We start from the raw sequence: 19750 nt of genomic DNA, 5'->3' as shown, positions 1-19750 counted from the left end.
TTATTTTCAAAGTAAGAAATCACACAACGCCAAGCTTTAGTTCGACAGGTCCATTCTAATTATTAGATGACATTTTCCTATTCATGTATAATTATCTATATCATGATTAGAATAACTTCTGCATTTTTCGTCATGGAGAACATTGACAAAATATAATTTCATTCTCGCCTTCAATTTTTCAATATTAACATACTAAAAGTTTTATGAAGTACTTTCTACAGTGATGAAAGTCACTGTACTGGATTGAAAAATATTTTTATTTAAGACTCTGTTTATGACTCTGTCAGTTTATGTTGTGATGACTGTTATGTCCCTTGCCATCTGTTACTACATGTCTGAGATCTTGTCTTTTCTGTCTGAGCTTGTGATCCTTCTCTGTCTTTCTTCCTAAATCCATGCTTCAATATTCATGGCTCACAATTACGGGAAGAAGAAATGGAGAAGTCTGGGGTAAGTGGTGTTTAGTCGGCACCAAGGATGCTTTTTGCCATTTTTCATTTTATATCTATTATGCTTTGACATTTTTTTCAGATTAACCCTTTTGTGCTCTGGCATCATGTTCGATGATCCTTATCTACTCACATAAATCTGTTCTAACATTGTTTAGGCTACTAAGAGACTTTAGAAATGGTAGCCCCAATCCCTTAATATTACATAATGATGGTTTAAAATTAAGTGTAGTCTTTTTAATACAGGGAAAGTATAACTGTTTGAGATAAATATTTTAAATATAAAAACAAGGATTAAGGTGGAAGTCATCATTCTGTTGACAGTTATATATTGTACAATAGCTCGTGTGTCAAGGAACAATTTTTGAAATCTCAGCATTTGGGAACTTTTGGGCAAAGCTTCGAATGGGCCTTTTTGATCTTATGAAGAAGGAAGTGTTCTTTGAGTGCTCCGGTTTCCTCCCACAGTCAAAAATAATGTGCAGGTTGGGTGAATTCGCCATGCTAAATTGCACGTAGTGTTCGGTGAAGGGGTAAATGTAGGGTAATGGGTCCGGGTGGGTTGCTCTTTGGAGGGTCGGTGTTGGACTTGTTGGGCCGAAGGGCCTGCTTCCACATTGTAAGTAATCTAATCTAACCTAACAGGTCTGTTTGGAAACACTAACTTTAGGAGCACTGCTTCTTCATCAGCTAGTTATGGAGCTCCAAACGTCTTAGAAAATATTAATTTAATTCCCACATTTCTCATGCATTCTGCCTGAGCAGAGCACAGTCTCTCATTCTGCTAAACATGTCGAAATGAATCTTTTGCCGTCACACTTCACCAGCTTTCAAACTGGTGCCAGATCCGAACTTATACCATTGGATACTCTAATTGACCATACACTTTGCCAGTTGCATACTTCACTGCACTTTACTTCAGCCATTCATGTGGATCCCATGCATTCTTTTATTAAATTAGTGTATTGAGTAAATACATGATAAGCTTTGTTTAAAATCAATGTTAATTGTACAGAAATAGAGAGAGAAAATATCATTCTCCACCATAGAAATGGCGGAAAACGATTAAAACTTCATCCTAGAAATGTTAATTGCGACTTGGACTCTGTTTACGATCCAAGTATATTTTGTCTCATTCGATTTCCCTCAGTTTAAACTTGATCCTGTCCCACTGAAAGTGTGCTCTGATTCTGTCGGATAGCTTTATTTACAAAACATTTCTTCCCTTCCTGACTTCACTGCACCTGACTTCGGCTATTCACATGGATCTCGTGCTTTTCTTTCTCAATTATGGTATTGAGTAAATCAATGAGAAGTGATTTCCCATTTCTAGCAAAGGAAATTGAACAGAAGTATAGAGCAAAGTTTGCTTTCCTGATTGAAAATGTACAGGAAACGGTAAAAAAAATCCGTCTTGACATGTTAATTGCGTCGTTGTCTTTGTATCTGATAAGAAAGCTCTGAGATTATTCTTTCGTCTCCTTTCGTTAAATGCATTTCATTTGTCATCCTCTCCCCCGCAGCAACTGTTCTTTCTTCAAAAGCATTCTTTACAATCGCATGGTCGTTCTCACCGGAGTTATATGGTGGTGAATAGCTGCAAATTGTTTCCAAAATTCGTGCCGGCTGATCACACGTGTTGGTTCTCTCATGGCCACTTTGAAATTTGCAGCCAGCGATGTTTCACTGGCTCACTGTAGTTTTCCCATCTGATTTATTTTTCTGGCCATTTGCTGTGAAAGCATAAAACAATGCACGACACTGAAAAGCAAAACACCGACTTTGGTTCTAACAGCAGTGGCCGTACTGGGCTGTTTGTAACCTCATCATCGAGGCTTTACACAGGAAGCTCGATTTATGATTGGTATTGGTCCATGGAAATGCGGTTTGAAACTCAGCTTTGTTGCTTACGCGTCATGGACCGCATTTATCATGTTTCATTTCTCCCGTCTGTTCTTGTTTTGCTGCTCAATATTCTGACAGTCGCAATGTCTTGACTACGAGAGAGTGACATGGGCTCCAGGACTGTACCATTGGAGAGAATTCCAAAGACCGAGAAATGGTAAAGGGAAGGAGATCCATTATTTTACTCTTTCGTATATCTGATACTTTCATGGTTCCATTGGCTACTGGGCTTTTTTATTACATATGTGTGCGAACTAAAAACATTGAGTTTTATACCTCCGGTTCAGATCACCACATGACAACAGAACGCGCATCTGCCATGATACAGCTCCTCAGCATATTTGCCAATACTTTCTTTTAGACTGTAACACAGCATCAATTCGGAAATGAGCTCAATCACACTGTGAAATACCAAGGAGAATGGACTGCAAAATTAGTAATGGCTTCTGCCTATTTAGAGCAACTGTGGACTTGCTCCTGGCACAAATATGCTGACGACAACACTGGAACAATGTCCAGAACAGAAAAACCCTCAATGTGCAAGTGAATTTACATATCTCCTCAGTCATCAACGGTTGTACTGTCTGACTGAGTGACAAGTATGAGCCGGTGAATTCTTTGAATGGACAAGCTGTGAATTGAAACCTGCGGCGTTGGTACTGCATTTAGTGCGCCATACATTCGGCTCTGCATTTTTTCCTGAATTCTTGTTGTTGTAGTGAATAATATGCACACTTAAACAATGCCTTAAATATTTATCTCGATAAACAATAAGCCCGTTCTGACCAGTCACTTCCGGATTTATTGTTTACTTATTCATATCCTCGAGTGCAGACTCAATTTCATGAGGCTGCATTTGGAGGCTGGAGAATAGCTGGATTTTGTTTAGAGAGGAGGGAAAGGGACTGATACTATCGAAAAGTTGATGTTACGAAGATGGATGCGCTGGAACGTTTGTCAATATATAAATCCCGTGGGGAGACGGGTTGTACTCAACGCTTCCACGAGAAGGGATGGAAGACATGCCTATTTTGGCCATGATCTTTTAGTCCTCTTGTGCAGTGCCAGATGATTGACGCTGACATGTGCTCTTCCGTTATTCAAGAAGTGGAACAGGGATAAGTCTGGGAATTACGGACAAGTCACTTTTATATCGTTGGTGGGCATAATATGGGAGAGGATTCTGAGAGTTAGGATTTATGAATGTTCGTAAAAAGCATTGTTTGTGTAGAAATAGTCAGCATGGTTTTGAATGTCGAAAACTGTGGGGTTTGGAAGCTACAGCAAATCAGGCAGCATCCAAGGAGCAGGAGAATCGACGTTTCAGGTGTAAGTCCTTCATCAGGATTGTAGCAGGGAAGGGGACTGAGAGATAAATGGGAGGCAGTGGTGCTGAGTGGAGGTTAGCTGGGAAACCGAGAGGAAGATGCATTTGGGGCGTGGTGGTGATTGGTCGGAACAGAAGGTGGGCAGGAAGATGGAGACATAGAAAAATTCAAGCGGGCAGTACCACGTTGGCGGTTTGAATTGCGATGAAATGGAGGGAGGGGAGATGGGAAAACTGGCGAAGTCGACTGTGATGCGTGTCATTCGAGAGTACTAAGGCACATGGTGAGGTGTTCTTCCTCCTGGAGTTGTATGGCAAGTATTTGGCAGTCATTAACAGAGTTGGAGGCGGAGTTGAAGTATAAGGCCACATGGCAGTGGGGTTGCTTGTTGCGTGTGTTCCAGAGATGTTAGCTGAAACATTCCACACGTTGGCGCCTTGTCTCCGCAAAGTAGAGGAAACCATATCACGACCAATGGACACAGCAGGTCACGTGTTTGCAAACACAGAATAATCTCTGCTGGATGTGTAAGGATCATTTAGGCCCATGGATAAAGGTGACGGGGTAGTTGTTGGAGCAGGTGTAACACGTCCTGCGGCGACCATGAATAGAGGGTCGGTTGGAAGGGCGCGTGGACATAACGAGAGAGTCACAGAGGGAATTTTCTCCACGGAATGCTGAGACTCGTGGAGAGGGAAACATATATCTGGTGCTTGGGTCTGCCTTTGGTGGCGGGAGTGGCGGAGGATTATGCGCTCTGTCCGTATATTTGATGTTGGAAGCCGAGGCCCAGTGGGATTTCTATTCTTATTCTGGTTGGAGGGATGGGGTTCAAAGGCGAGGGTCGGGAAATGGAAGAGTTGCGCTGGAGGGCATGCTGACCCCGTGGAGTGGGATGTTGCTTTCCTTGAAAACGAGGCCATCTGCAATGGTCTGGAGTTGAATTGTTACTACTGGATACAAATACGGCTGGGACAGATGATTTAGGATTATGGGACAGCATTTTCAGGAGGAGGTGAGGGTGCATTTGTTTTTCAGGTCGTTGTGTGAATGGTTAGGATTGAAGCTGATGTGCGTGCTGAGTTGGTTGCCAGAAATGGAAATGGAGAGGTCCATGACGAGGAGTGAGGTGTCTGAGAATGGTGAGGTGAACGTGAGGTCAGCGTGGAAAGTGCTTGTGAATTTGATGGACTGTAAATCCTCCTCACAGTCGCACAAGGTCACGCCCACAGAACCATCAATGTTGTGAATGGAAACAAAAATGAGACATTGCGCAATGGTAACTCCTGAAGGTGGATTGTTCCATATTTACGATGAAGAGTCAGACTTGACTTGGGCCCACATGTTTGGCCATGGCTGCCGTTGAGGACTAAAAAATGTTGACGGATTCAAAGGAGAAGTTGCTGAAGGTGAACACCAGTTCCGCCACTTGAATGGGTGTATCGGTGGAGGGATAATAGCTGGATCAACTGGAGTGGAGCAAACGGAGGGTTTAGAGGGTTGCACCGTGCTGAATGGATGAGTGCATGGAACGCTTCTACATGGTGAAGATGAGATATTCGGTTAAAAGAGAAATGAAAGTCATGGAGGAGGTGGAGGCCGTGAACTGTGTTGCCAATGTATGTGGGAAGGTCCTGGACCGAGGGGAATAGGACACTGGCAAGATATGAAAAAATAGGTTCTGTGGGGCATGATTTGGAAGAGACAGTGGTTCGATGGTGCCAATAAGGTTTGTAAATATTGGTTGAGAGTTATAATTAAAAAGTGTGGGTTTTCTGGACGATGAGGCTGAAGGCTGTACATGAGAGATCTCTGAAATGGTGAGGTTGTGGATAATATGGGAGATCATGATTTGTTGATAAAAGATGAGGTCGTGGTTGGGGGGCAGCAGGAGGAGGCATCCGTGAGATGGCGCCTGTCTTCAACTGTTTAGAAGTAATTGTACCAAACGAACACAGCGCACTCTCAACTTCCAGTCCCGTGTGTTGATGATGAGTTTGGGCTTGAAGTGAAGGGAACTGAGGACTGAACATTGTGAGAGTGAGGTTGGAGTGCCTGAAATGGGTGGACCGGTTGAGATGGGCAATGAACTGGCAGTTGCTGCAGAAGCGGTCTGGGACGGGCAACAGAGCAGTACAGGGTATCCAGTGGATGGAGTATTTTGGAGGTAGGAGAAGGGATCCTCGGATGTTGCATGGGACTCCTGAAGGATAAAACAAGCACGGAGTCAGTGGCAGCAGAAGAAAAATGTGATGCTCAGCAGCTGTTGAAATCATTGATCCATGAACGTAGATGGCGCCTGCCTTCAACTGAGGACTGAACGTTCATCCTCAGTAATGGCAAGTGTGAGGGATGGATAAAACCACTCAGCAAGGCTGGCATTAAGGACCTGGCACCGAGTTGGAGTTGGAAGTTGGGGCAGAGACTGTCACGAAACGAAGTGCCATTAACCATGTTGTTTGGAGGGCAGACGTGCTGCATTCAGTGCCATCCTCGGGATTGGAAGAGTCCTTCCGTATGACATTCGTGGTGTCTTCAGCGCCGGCTGTGCTGATTGACTTCAATGGGGTGGAACTGTCTTCGGGCAGCAACAATAGGGAAGGAAATGACGTTGCAATTAGCTTTGGAAGTGATGCCAGGAGTTAGGGCAATCCAGGCTGAGAATTGTATAATGGTTTCTGCAGTGTGATTAAGTTTGCCTCCCAGAACGCCCTCCCTTTTGAAGATGAGAGTGCTCCTATAGCACAACGTTGCGACATCGTTATTAAAACTCTGCTCCTCTGTCACACATTATACGCCCTTTCATTCTTGCAAGACTGCCCTCTTACATCATTATACGCCCTTTTCCAGTATTCGCCTTATCCCTTCCCAGCCAATTCTGCAACTGCAAAGTACTTGCATGTCACTCTTCTCTTCTTTTCATGTATGTTGCTGTTTGACTCTGAATCTCTCTGCCTGTCCGCTCTCTCTCTCTTTCTGTGTTTTATCCCTCTGTCAATGCATCTCGCTGTCCTTTAATGTGTCTGGACCCTCTCTCCGTCAGTCTCCCTGTATTTGTAAATAATTTGGTGCATCACTTTTGACAAGTATCCGTTCGGGTGCTTTATTCCTCACAACACGACCCGTCAGTCCTCCAGAACATACAGAATTTCGTGCAAAGACAGGATGCTTGAGGCATCGGGTCTGTGGCGTCAATGGTGCAGTTTGAAATTAATCGTATATGTCCACACATTGTTCATTTTCCTCTACGATCACGCCCACGCCCGACATCCACTCTTGAAGTGTCTGTTGATATGCTCCTTAAACACCGTGATCTTATCTGCTTCTACCTCTCCCCTGGAAGCGGCGTCCACACTCACCAATCTCTGTGTAAAAAAGAACACTTTCCTTTTGCATCTCCTATAAACTTGCCCCTTCCACCTTAACCATTGTATTTGATATTTCTAGTCTCGGATAAAAGATTGAAAATGTCCAAATCTCTCAAAATCGTCCGGACTGCTATCAGTTCGCCCGTCAGCATCCGACTCCTAACGAATATAATCCACATTTCTCATACCTCTCCTTATAGGTCTTCCATTACCTTCCAAGAAATGACCTGGCAAACTTCGATTACACTCGTTTCAAAGCACTCAGATCGTTCTTCTACTGTGGTGACCATAACTGTGCTCAATGCCACACTTGCCAACTTACTAAAGTATTATGGAGCAACAACTTGACCTGCCAAGTTTTGTACTCAGTTCCCTAACCTGATGAAGGTAAGTATGTTGTACACCTTTGTCACCTCGTTACGCTATAGTAATTTAACTTTGAAGGAGCTACGGACTTCCAACCAAAGACTCTTCATGTGTCAATGGTCCTCTGAGTCTTGTCATTTGTTCATATTGTAGTGGAGCAAAGGTTTAGTGGCCAATCGGGTAGCAATTAGCTGATTGCCACAGCTTTTCTTTGCTAATTAAAGTTTATCTTGTTGAGGGATTGTCTGCGTCTCCAGGATTTTGTTTCCAGAATATTGAGTGATTCTTCCACAACCATCTTGGCACGTTTAATGCGACTGGGAAGGGTCGCTTCCCTTTAAAAAGAGGCTGCAGCATCCGAGGTTTAGCGAGAGTTCTCCTGTGACGGGCAGAATAAAAGTGTTTGCCACACACAAAAGAAAGGGTAAACATTTTGCTGCTAATCTGGGCTATATTTTGTCAAATAAGGAAGGTTCTCGGAAACACAAATGTGTAAAGAAAGCTTCTGGTGGGTCTCTCTGATCCAAAGAACCAAACGCTGGATGGTAAATCAAAGGTTGAAGATGTTCAGGAAAACTGCGCAGGGGGTTGATTAGGCACAGACTAAAGAGATTGAGTCAAAATTCCACGTCGTGTTAATAACTTCTGTGGATTCTGCCCTGAAATAGTAAAGGCATTTTTTTAAAAAAAGAAAGAAAAGGAAAATTAGTTGACTGAATGGGCAGAACCGGTATCATTAATTTTCAATTAAATTGAAAGCCGGCAGATTTGAAGTACACGATTAGAAGTCAAATAGCTGAGAATAGCAAGTTTTCTAAAGTGTTACTGGACTGTTGATTTTTTTTCTTAAAGTGGCCTTGATGATAATCAGACTGGAGCTCTGGCTTGCAGAAACAGTGTGTGTGTGTGTGTGTGTGTGTGTGTGTGTGTGTGTGTGTGTGTGTGTGTGTGTGTGTGTGTGTGTGTGTGTGTGTGTGTGTGTGTGTGTGTGTGTGTGTGTGTGTGTGTGTGTGTGTGTGTGTGTGTGTGTGTTTGAGAGAGAGACAGACTGGTTTGTACGCACAATTCATTCTTGGTGGTTAAATGTTTATGTCTTGTTCCTCGGAGCTCGAGATCCGGGAGTGATTTGATTTTGTTTTGGACTGCAGGAATTTAAAATCGAGCTTTTGTTAAAACCCATTTCAAAGAAGCATCAGTGATTACAGTATTGTGCAGATGCACTCCTCCAATTGTACAGGCAGAACGAACGAGAATAGATTGTCTTTCTTAATTAGTTGAAACTAAGGAAGTTTCAAGACAGTTAAACTGATAAGAGACGATTGCGAATTGTGGAGTTATGGAATATTCACAACAATTGACGAGGTGCTACCTGATATGTTTGGCATCAGGGATTGAATTGTGAGAAGAGAGGCAATCGATCAGCTTGATTGGAATATATGTCAAGTTGAACAAAGGGACTGAGGTTCAAATACTGCATAAGAAATTTTCAGTAGTAAGAAAGGATATCGTAAACAATTCTAAAAAATGGATAAAACGAACTCAAAATTTATTAATTAAATGGCCAAAAGAGGGTAGCTTTGATGGAAATCTCTGCGATGAAATGAAAGGATTAATTAAAAATTCGAGCCCAAAGGAAAAATGTTTCCGTGGGCCGTTTTGAGGATACTTGTGTACTTACATTTGGTGTTGTAACTGCCGCTCCTTTTCATGTCCGTGTGATACATGATGAGCTCGTTATAAATTTTCAGTTTGTTCCCTTGGCCTATACCTGGTATCTGTGTGGCGTCGAAGGGGGCTGTGTCCAACACTTCCGTTTAGTTGGGATGGCTCCTGCACTCGTGTGATGCTCGTCAATGAGACTTTTGCCTCGCAAAGGGCTCAGTTGATGTTCTACCTCGCCGACCTTGCGCCACCCGAAATGGGAGTCTGCCCCTGAAAATGCTTTGCCTGTGAAAAGTACTGGTCAGCCACGGGGTAACTCCAATATGTTCCAGGTCAATCGCTTATACCTGCCATTGGTATTAGCAAGAATACTTTTTGGACTAATGATAACTATTACAATTAGCAGGGAATTATTTAATACTCTGATGATGCCCTCTCCACATGAGTTAAGCAATTGGATGTGACCAGTCAGACAGCATGGCTGAATAGGTGAGCTTTGGACTGTTTGTTAGTTGCGAAAGGTGGGGTCTGTGTACAGTTCTGAGGAGATTTCTAACCTGGAGGAATCCTATACTCGGGCTATGGATAGGCTGCAGAATTTACGCAAGCAGCTTAATAAGAATGAAGGGTCCGGCCATCGGTTCTTTTGTCTGGTTGAATACTATTTTGTGTGGATTGGGGACTTTGTTCGGTAAGATTGTGATTGTTGCGGGTGTCATGTTGCTTGATGTTCTATTTGTCTTTTGCTGTGATCTACCTCTATTTATGTAGTTTTAATGTGTCTTGCTGCGCGACAAATCTTTGTTGTTCCAGTGGACTCTGGCCCAGCCCCCTCCTCTGGATCCGCTGCTTGACTACAATGATCTGATGTCCGATGCAGTGCTGAAGCCTTGTTCCGATGGAGACGCCTGATTTCATGTGTTGCATACGAATTTAGATTGTGCGGGGATTTTAGATTTTGTTTTTTCTCTTCCAGTGCGAGTGGTGCGAGTTTTTGGCCTGTGCTTCCAGGTGCAGAAGGATAAGCTTTTGAGTTCTCATCCCTGGAAATTATTGTTGCCCGCTTTTGGGACTATGCAATCGACTTGGCATTTGTGCATACAACATCCATGTATTCTTTTTCTGTATGAGTGTTGTTGATCTCAATGGCGTAAATGCATGGATGTTAATTTGGCAGTTATGTCGATAACTTACTGTTGTAATGCATGCACAGGATCATTTTACAGTGCACCAGTAATCAATAATGGTAGTTCATATTGTCATAGGCTAATTCAATCACCACGAGATGATCCAGTACTGAAGGCGATTGTACTGTAAGTTGACAGGTTAAGTACAATATAGCAAGCCAGTGTGGCAGAGGATTATTAGGTGAGGAAAGCAAAGCAAGCCAGTATGGTTGGGTATGGTAAAGCTATTAGATAAGCGCAGGAAAGAAAACTGCATAAAGTACAGAGGAACAGAAGGCTCTTGGGTAGACAGGGGAGCGATTTTCTAGCTGCCACAGCTTTGATTTCACAAGATTAAACTTTAATTTCGTGAATGATTTTCTGTGTCTCCTGGTATTTTTTAATTGAACGTTGAGTGATCTTTCCACAACAGTGCACCGTGGAACCCATACGGCTTCATCTTCTCCATAAGCCTACCATGGGGAACCTAATCATTTTGTTGAAAACAATGTAAATGACATATACAGCCCTTCCCTCATTTATCAACTTTGACACTTCTTTAAAAACTTCTATGAAGTTCCGAAGACACGACGTTTCCTGCACTAAAGCATATTACCTATCAATACTGAGACCATTTTATTTCAAGTGGGAATAGATTCTATCCATCACTATCTTCTCCCGTAGATTCCCTATCACTGACATTAGGTTCACCGGTCTATAATTACCTGGATTATCCCTGAGAGCTTTCTTAAACAAAGTGACAACATTCGCAATTTACCAGTCTTCCATGTCCCCACCCGTGTTCAAGGATGCTGCAAAGATATCTGTTAAGACACCAGCTATTTCCTCTGTTGCATGCCTCAGAAGAGTGGGATAGATCACATTTGGACCGGGATATTTGACCATTTTAATGCCTTTTAGAATACTCAGCACTTCCTCCCTACTTATGCTGACTTTACTGAGAGTAATCAAATATCTATCTCTCCCCTCAACATCCTTCATGCCCCTCTCCTCGATGAATACCGATGTAAAGTACTCATGAAGAGTCTCACTCGTGGGCGGGACGGTGGCACAGTGGTTAGCACTGCTGCCTCACAGCGCCAGAGACCCGGGTTCAATTCCCGCCTCAGGCGACTGACTGTGTGGAGTTTGCACATTCTCCCCGTGTCTGCGTTGGTTTCCTCCGGGTGCTCCGGTTTCCTCCCACAGTCCAAAAGATGTGCAGGTTATATGAATTGGCCATGCTAAATTGTCCGTAGTGTTAGGTAAGGGGTAAATGTAGGGTTATGGGTGGGTCGCGCTTCGGCGGGTCTGTGTGGACTGGTTGGGCCAAAACTCCATCTGCCCAAGGGCCTGTTTCCACACTGTAAAGTAATCAAATCTAATCTTTTCCCTGACTCCACGCACAACTTTCAAACTTTGGCCTCGAGTGCGCCAACCCTTTCTCTTGTTACCCTCTTGTTTCTTTAAGATAAATAAAAAGGCTTTGTAATTTTACTTAAACCTGCTCGCTAAAGTTATTTTATGACCCCTTTTAATCCCTAAATTACTCTTTTCGGATTGGTGCTACATTCCTGATATTTTTCCAAAGCTTGGTCTGTCTACAGTCGTCTCAAACTTATGTACGCTTCTATTTCCTCTTAGCTAGTCTCACAATTTCACCTGTCATGCATGGCTCCCAGACTTGTCATGTCTATCCATCAATTTGTTTGAAAGAGCCAGATACTCTAACGATAATGTAAAATTCTAGATTTACAGCAAACGGCAGGAAACCAAACTATATCATCAAGAATTGGAAGCACATTATTCTAACATATCCCCACTGTTTTTCATACTGGAAAAGAAAGTTTGTAAAGAACGTTCTCAGAGCATCATGGATCTTACAGCTGTTCACGCTATTGCAAGCATAGTTAAATATTAATTATTATTTTATTTCAGTTAACATATTCATGGTAGTCTATTAACACACAGATTTTTTCTCTATTTGTGTTATTAACATGAAACAAACAAACAAAAGACAAAAGTAAGTCACGATTTACAGGGTGGAATATAATAAGATTAGAAAATTCTGTATATCTTTTGAAGCGTTTCTTTTTTCATTGCAAAAGTTTTCATTTTGTTTTGGAAAACCAAACAGTTTAGCTTTAAATAAGACGTTATGCCTTCATTCTGGAGAGTCCAACGCATGTTCATCTCTGGAAAAGACATTTTTTCGTCGAGAAATTTATTGAAGAGGGGTCGATTTATTGAGTTATTTAGCTAAATGATTGATTTTATTTCATCTTACATGTTTGATATATGTATATGTGTGTGTATGCATACCTATACATTTAAACATTATTGTCTGTAGGTAGTGAAAGGTATCATATAAAATCCTGCTTTTCGGCATAATGTTATTAAGACCATATAAAAAGTAGTGAAAGAGATGGCTAGAACACTTAGGAACGTTATTATTCAGCAAAATCGTTCAGAAAGTTGATGACTCAGGAAAGATAAAAAGATAGTTGATAAGTCTCGGCTGGCTATTCCTTCATCAAACAGATATTCAGTTACTGGAACTTTTGCAGGGGTAGTCTCTCCGAAGAAAATGGAAGAGCAATCAGTTACTGAACACTTGGAATGATTCTAATGTTTGGAAGCGTTTGAAAATATTTGGTAGAATTGTTGCTACAGGGGATTGCTCTGACAGGGGCAAAACACGGGCTGCTGTGGCAGTAAGCGTAAATTAAGAATAGCTTGTTGCGTTATTCAGATAAAGAACGTCTCTAAACATTTGAAACATACTGTTAAACATGAGATTGAGAAGCCAAAATTATGACACATATTGATAAGAATGTCATTTTTCGGGAAAATAATAAATAGTACAGAGTAAATTTAAGAGTTGTGGTGGAAGATTTTAAAAAAGAAGTTAAAAGTGGTAATTTCTTGTTTGGTCCCAACTCTAAACTAAACCAAGGGAAAGAACAAAACGGTAGGAAGACAAAAATAATTGCAGACGATTGATTGTTCAGGCATATAAGTATTTTGGAAAATGTTTTGTTTTGGAATAGAAAAGACCAAAAAGGATTGGTCTAATCTTAACTGAAAAGCAACCAATATCTGAGAAAGAAGATTTGCTAACTTTTTCAAGGGAAACTTTACATCTTCAGAGAAAGAAACAGGAGTTATTCGAAGTAGCATTGTAAATGGTAGGATGGATGGAGAAGGTTATGAATTTGATGAAGCACATCAATTAGAAGAAAAAAAACAGGCAAGGGAGTCAGAAAATATAGTAAGTCTGAAGAAGGAAATGGCATTCATTTCATTTCAAGGGTCCTATAGGGAAGGCTGGTGAATTCAGGGCAGGTTTAAGAACGTGGGAGTGGGACATAATAGCTATTCTTAAAGAGATGTTCAAGAGTGGCAGTTCAATGTTCCATGCACTGGGGCCATAAAAATGATAGAAAATGAGACGTGTGGTGGCTGGCTGGGTTTCGACGGCTTGCTGGAGGGCTGCCATCATGATTAGATTAGATTAGATTCCCTAAAGTGTGGAAAGAGGTGCTTCGACCCAACAAGTCCTCACCGACGCTCCAAAGAGTAACCCATCCAGATCATTTCCCTCAGACTAATGCACCTAACACTAGGGGCAATTTAGTATGGCCTATTGACCTGACCTGCACATCTTTGGGCTGTGGAAGGAATCCGAAGCACCCAGAGGATGATTCGTGAATAAAGTATTGCAGTAACGAGGGAAGATATGAAAGTAAGATCACGCTGAAGAGATTGAACAATATGCTCATCTGTGACAAATCGTCCTGTGAAAATATATTGGTAGAAATTAGATTAAATTACATTACTGTGTAGAAACAGGCCATTCGGCCCAACAAGTCCACACCAAACCATACGGGCAATTTAGCATGGCCAATTCACCTGACCTGCACATCTTTGGACTGTGGGAGGAAACCGGAGCACCCGGGGAAAACCCACATTGACACGGGGAGAACGTGCAAACACCACACAGTCAATCGTCTGAGGTGAGAATTGAACCTGGGTCTCTGGTGCTGTGAGGCAATAGTGCGAACCACTATGCCCAAATTAACAGCACGAAAGTAAAGGACACGTTGATGGGATTGCACTAAATGATTCCCAGCATTAAAAAGAAATTGAGGAACAAATAGGTAGGGAGGTCTCAGATATACATAACCATAGTCAGGTTTCCATAATGATAAATTTTAATTTTCCAAAATTGACTAGTACTACCGTCGTGTTAACGTTTTGTGGTGAAGATTTTGTCAAATGTTTTCAAGAAAAATGTCTTTATCAATACGTGGATGCCTCTAGAGAGAAGGAGCAATACTATATCTTCCTTTCCTAGAATAGGCAGGGCAGGTGACTGAAGTAAAAGTGAGGGTACACATTGGGTATTGAAGTCATAATTCTATTACTTTCAAAATGGTAATGGAACAGAATAAGCCTTCCATTAACATTATATTTTTAATTTGAGTACCACAAATTGTAATGGCATTTGACAAAGATTTTCCAAGTTTGATTGATGTACACTTAAAAGATTAAAAGAAGGTCTGACAAGTTGGAGGCGTTCAACAGTGTGAGGACGAGAGTTGCGAGGCATTATCTTCTTGTTAGAGTTAACGGTAAGGCTGGTAACATTAAGGAACAACGGATGAAGAAAGTTATTGCGGTTCTACTCAAGAATAAAAGCGAATCTTACTTCATAAAGAAATAACTTTGTTCAATTTGACCTCTTCATCATTATTGAGAGAAATGTCAGGAAGGCAATAAAGGATATAAGATAGTATGAGGTGAAAAGGTTAAGGGTAATCTAAACATATTGTTCAAATACGTTAATAGAAAGAGGGTAACGAGGAAGAGAGTAAGGCCTCTAATAGGCTGTCTTTGATGCCTTTTCGAAATCAGGCTGCTACTTATGACGTGGAATGGCGCGGCTGGCAGAGGGTGGTATTCCATCACACTAGCACAAGACGGAAGGACAGATGGAGACAGAGAGTGAGGGAATGGAGGACGGATATTTCGATTCTCAGTGCAATGAATTCACTCTCGTAGCATCAGAAACCAAATGCTCAGAGGAGCAGATGCAAAGGTGCACAGATTAATACTGTTAAACATATGTAAAGGCACACACACACCCATAAACAAACAATTATATCCAGAAATTCGTTCTCTCGTTCCTACCTTGCAATTTATTAAGAACAAGGCTGAGCTGATGTCAGCCTCAACTTTATTTGCTCTTGGGAACTAAGGTAGGGCAAGTGACTGAGCTGATAGACTGGGAGCACTTTGGAATCATTGAATGTAATTATCTCATTTTGAAAGTAGTTCTGGCAGTTCTTAAAGTATATAAGACTAGTCCACAACTTAACGTTGTAAATTTGCGCAATTTTGATGTCATTAGGCAGGAACTTTAAAGGTACAGGTAGACAGAAATTGTTTATGGATCGAGGGACGTCTGGCAAGTAGGCGTCTTACAAAAGGGTGGCAATAAGTGTTCAGGAACAGCATGTTCCTGTTAATATGAATGGCAACGCTAGCAGAAGTAGGGAACAGGACAGGACAGGAGGTATTGTGACTCTGATCAATGAAAAAAGAAGGAGGGATATTTCAGGCGCTGTAATCGGGATCAAGAGAATCCCTTGAGCGTACGTGCTGTAAGAGTACACTTAGCAGCGACATCACAAGGACAGAAAGGAGATCTGAGGCAGCTTTGTCTGATAAGGTTATGGCAAGTGGACAGAGATCCTGCCAGTACATTAACGATAAACAAAGAAACTAACAAAGGGAGATAATCGGGCCCCTAAAAAAAAAATTGCATTCCGCGTGTAGTTCCAGACGAGATGAATTAGGTTTACCAGGTTTATTGTCACATGTACTCACATGAGAACAGTGAAAAGTTTACAAGTTGCCACATGTGAACCAAACGTTTGGACAACTGTAATCCCCACCAGTTACAGACTCTCAGTGCAAAACGGAAAAAAGAAAGCAAAGTTAAAATGCAAAACATTACATTCCTTCCTGTAAATGTGGAAAAACACAGAAACTCAGTTAAAAGTTGAACAACACCGTCCATAAGTGCCTGTTCATGCTAGGTTCACACTAGTCACAAGGGTTCGATCTCCACCATTCCGTGACCTTACAGCCTGTTCCTGCACGATGGGTGAGATCCAACACAAATATGTAGAATCAGTACTTACTGTGGACAAAGACATGGAGATGAGGGAACTTGGGGAAATAAATCCATGTTATGCCGTTCTGAAAAGCGGCTACATTACAGAAGAGGAAGTGCTGGAGGTCTTAAAATGCATCACCGTAGATAAATGCCCAGTGCCTGTTCAAGGATATCACAGGTCATTGTGGGAAGCTGCGAAGAAATTGTGGGGCCCTCACTGAGATATTTGTATCAGTCCTCAGGGTGCTGAGGAAGGGTCACTGGACCCCAAACTTTACCTCCGATTTCTCTGCACAGATGCTATCAGACCAGCTGAACATTCCCAGAAAATGTTTGTTTTTCTTTCTGATTTAGCATCTACAGTCTTTTCAGGTTTTTTTTTCTTTTATCCGGAGAAAATGCTGGAGGACTGGAACACGGGGTTTCGGTTGTAAGCACTGCTGCCTCACAGTACTCCGGGCAAGTGTTGAATTTTTGCCTCGGCGACTGTCGGTGTGGAATTTACATATTCTCCCCGTGTCTGCGTGAGATAACTACGAATGCTCTACTTTCCTACCACAATCCAACGATGTGCAGGTCAGGGAAATTGGACATGCTAAATTGCCAATAGTGTTTGGTGCATTAGTCAGGAGTAAATGTAGAGTCGGAGAATGGCCCAGGCGGGATGCTCTTAGGGGCAGTGCGGACTTGTTTGGCCAAAGGGCCTGTTTTCATATGGTATGGAGTTTAATCCAATGTGGAGACAATAATTTTTAAAAGGCTGCAACGAAAAGCCAGGGAACTATAAAACGGCGAGTCTGATGTCAGGGGGTCGTAAAGTGTTTGGAGTAGAAACTGAGAGACAGGATTTACATGCATTCAGAAAGTCAAGAACTGGTTTTGGATAGTTAGCACGACTTTGTGTATGGCAAAACACGTCTCGTAAACGGGTTTGCAAGTTTTCAAGAGGTGACCCAGAAGATAGATGAAGGTAAAGCGGCATACGTTATCTACATAGACCTTAGTGCGGCCCCGCACTTTTCTGCATCATACCCTCGTTCATAAGGTGAGATCACAGGGGATCAGGGAGACCTCGCCAATTATATATAAAATTGTCTTGACAGTATTAGACAGAGGATGCTTGGAGAGTTTTGTTGTTCTGACAGATGACCTGTGACGAGCAGTGCACCACAAGGACCAATCTGCTATCGTTCGTTATTTTTATAAATATTATGGATGAGAATATAGGAATCATGGAAGGTACTTTTGTAGACAAAACCAAAATTGGTGGTATAGAGGATGGTGGGAGTGTCATTTAATAGGACAATGAGATCTTGATCAACCGGACCAGTGGGGCAAGGAATGTCAGATGGATCTTTTTACAGATAAATGCGAGGTGTTGCATTTTGTCGCACAAACGACGACAGGGTTTAATAGGTAATGATAGGTCCGTAGGGTGTGTTGTCGCACAGAGACCCAGCGGTGCAGGTACATAGTTCCGTGAAAGTGGATTTACAGGTAGACAGGAAATTGAAGAAGTCATTACGAACGCTTACCTTTATCGCTTAGAGCATTGGGTATAGGAATATGGGCATTATATTGTGGCTGTACAAGAGAATGGTAAGAACACTTTGGGAGGCTTGAGTATAATCTTTGTCGCCCTGCTACAGGAATGATGTTGTGAACTGGAAAGGGGACTAAAATGTTTAAAATGATGTGACGGACTCCGGAGGTTTTGAGAATGGGCTGGGATTTTGTTCCCTTTGCGTCGGAGGGTGAGGGGTGACCTTAAACAGCTTTATAAAATCATGAAGGGCATAGATAGGATGAATAGCTAAGGAATTTTCTCCAGGGTAGGATTATCCAAAACCGGAGAAGGTAGGATTTAGGTGAATGGGGAGAGGTTTAAAAGTGAACTAAGGGGCAGCTGTTTCTCTCAGACGGTGGTGTCAGAAGAAGTGGTTGTCGCAAGTACAATTACAATATTTCACAGACAGTTGCATGGAGACATAAATAGGAATGGTTTGCAGCTGCATGTGCCAAATGCAGAAAAAAAGAACTCGTTCAGTTTAATAAGCCTGGTGAGCGCAGACGAGTTGGGCAAAAGGGTATGCTTAAGTATTGCATGACTCTATATGTCCATGACTCTATAACTCCTCTTGTGTCTCTAATTCTTCATTGATCTCAATTTATTTCGAAGTCAAAAATCTTGTATAAATATTGTCAATGATTTAACTCTCCGAACTTTCTTGAAGAGAGTATTCCAGACATTGATGTAGTGCCGTAGACCACATCAGGACAGAAGCAGAATTGCATTCAACGACAAACTTGAACTTTATTTCCGGGATAATCCCTCAGTCAACCATTACCATCAATCCCATCTATGTTCAGTGATGAGTTGGGGTAAACATGCCAGACACATGTGTGCAAAAGTCTGAAAACAAATGCTTAATGCTACCACCCTTGACTGGTTACAGTACAAACAACAGGAAGAACATTTGATGGTGAGGGGGAAATCATCCCAACAGTAACAGATCAGATCTAAGTTCTGAAGTCCTGCCACATCCAGTCACAAATGTGGATGGACAAAGAAAAAATTCACTAAAGGATGTGGGGCCACAAATTTCTCCATCAAAAATAAAAGAAAACAGCGTTCACATCGGTGTAAAGGACGAGGATGCAGTGTCTGTCCCATCCTCAGCCAGAATTGTTTAGTCGATAATCCTCCTCACTCTCTCCATGATGTCCACAGAATCATAGATGTCAAACTTCAATCAATTCAATTCGCTGCACATGGCATGAAAACACTGCTGAACACAGTAGATACCACAAACGTTATCGTCCCTGGCACCATTCCTGCAACATGACTGATGATTTGTGTTGCACAGCAAACCGTGTCCCTGTGGAAGCTGCTTCATTCCATATTCAACTCTGACATTTACCAGGCAATATGCAACATTACTCAACCCTGTCCAATCCCCTAAGAGGAGACGACCACCCCAGCAGTCCCATTCCGATAAGCAAATTGGTGGGTGTTCATTTTGACATAGCTGTCAAGAAGCACAGAAAAACCCGTTCAGTGTGGTTTCAATTTGGTCCCCATGTGGAGATGGTACTGTTGCCAAATGTCATTGGATTGCTAATCCAAACCAGGCTAATGAAAATTCAAAAGCAGTTAATAAAACATTGAAATCTATAATCTGGTATCTCTAATAGTGATTCGGAAGCCAATGTCTGTAGTAAAAATCAACTTTCTTCCCCAACGTACTTTCAGGAAGCAAATCATCCGTGTATTACTGGTCTGGCCTCACACTGACTCCAGACACACAGACTTGTGATAAAC

At 42.0% G+C, this 19750-nt stretch overlaps 1 protein-coding gene and 1 long non-coding RNA gene across 2 annotated transcripts in view; both read left to right on the top strand.

Annotated features, from left to right (window-relative positions):
- The window catches only part of LOC122545699 (uncharacterized), an 857662-nt gene that overhangs the window by 12780 nt on the left and 825132 nt on the right, over nucleotides 1–19750 (top strand). The window lies entirely within an intron of this gene.
- On the top strand, nucleotides 235–10615 carry LOC148148124 (uncharacterized). Its single transcript, XR_015759452.1, has 3 exons — nucleotides 235–450; nucleotides 7251–7437; nucleotides 10055–10615. It is a non-coding gene; the product is annotated as an uncharacterized LOC148148124 (long non-coding RNA).

Source organism: Chiloscyllium plagiosum, unplaced genomic scaffold, assembly GCF_037043375.1.
Source record: "Chiloscyllium plagiosum isolate Xiang-an unplaced genomic scaffold, Cpla_swu_hap1 HiC_scaffold_14, whole genome shotgun sequence".
NCBI classification, from domain to species: Eukaryota; Metazoa; Chordata; class Chondrichthyes; order Orectolobiformes; family Hemiscylliidae; genus Chiloscyllium; species Chiloscyllium plagiosum.
Note: the sequence above shows the minus strand (reverse complement) of the source record. Positions and strands in the feature narration are given on the sequence as shown.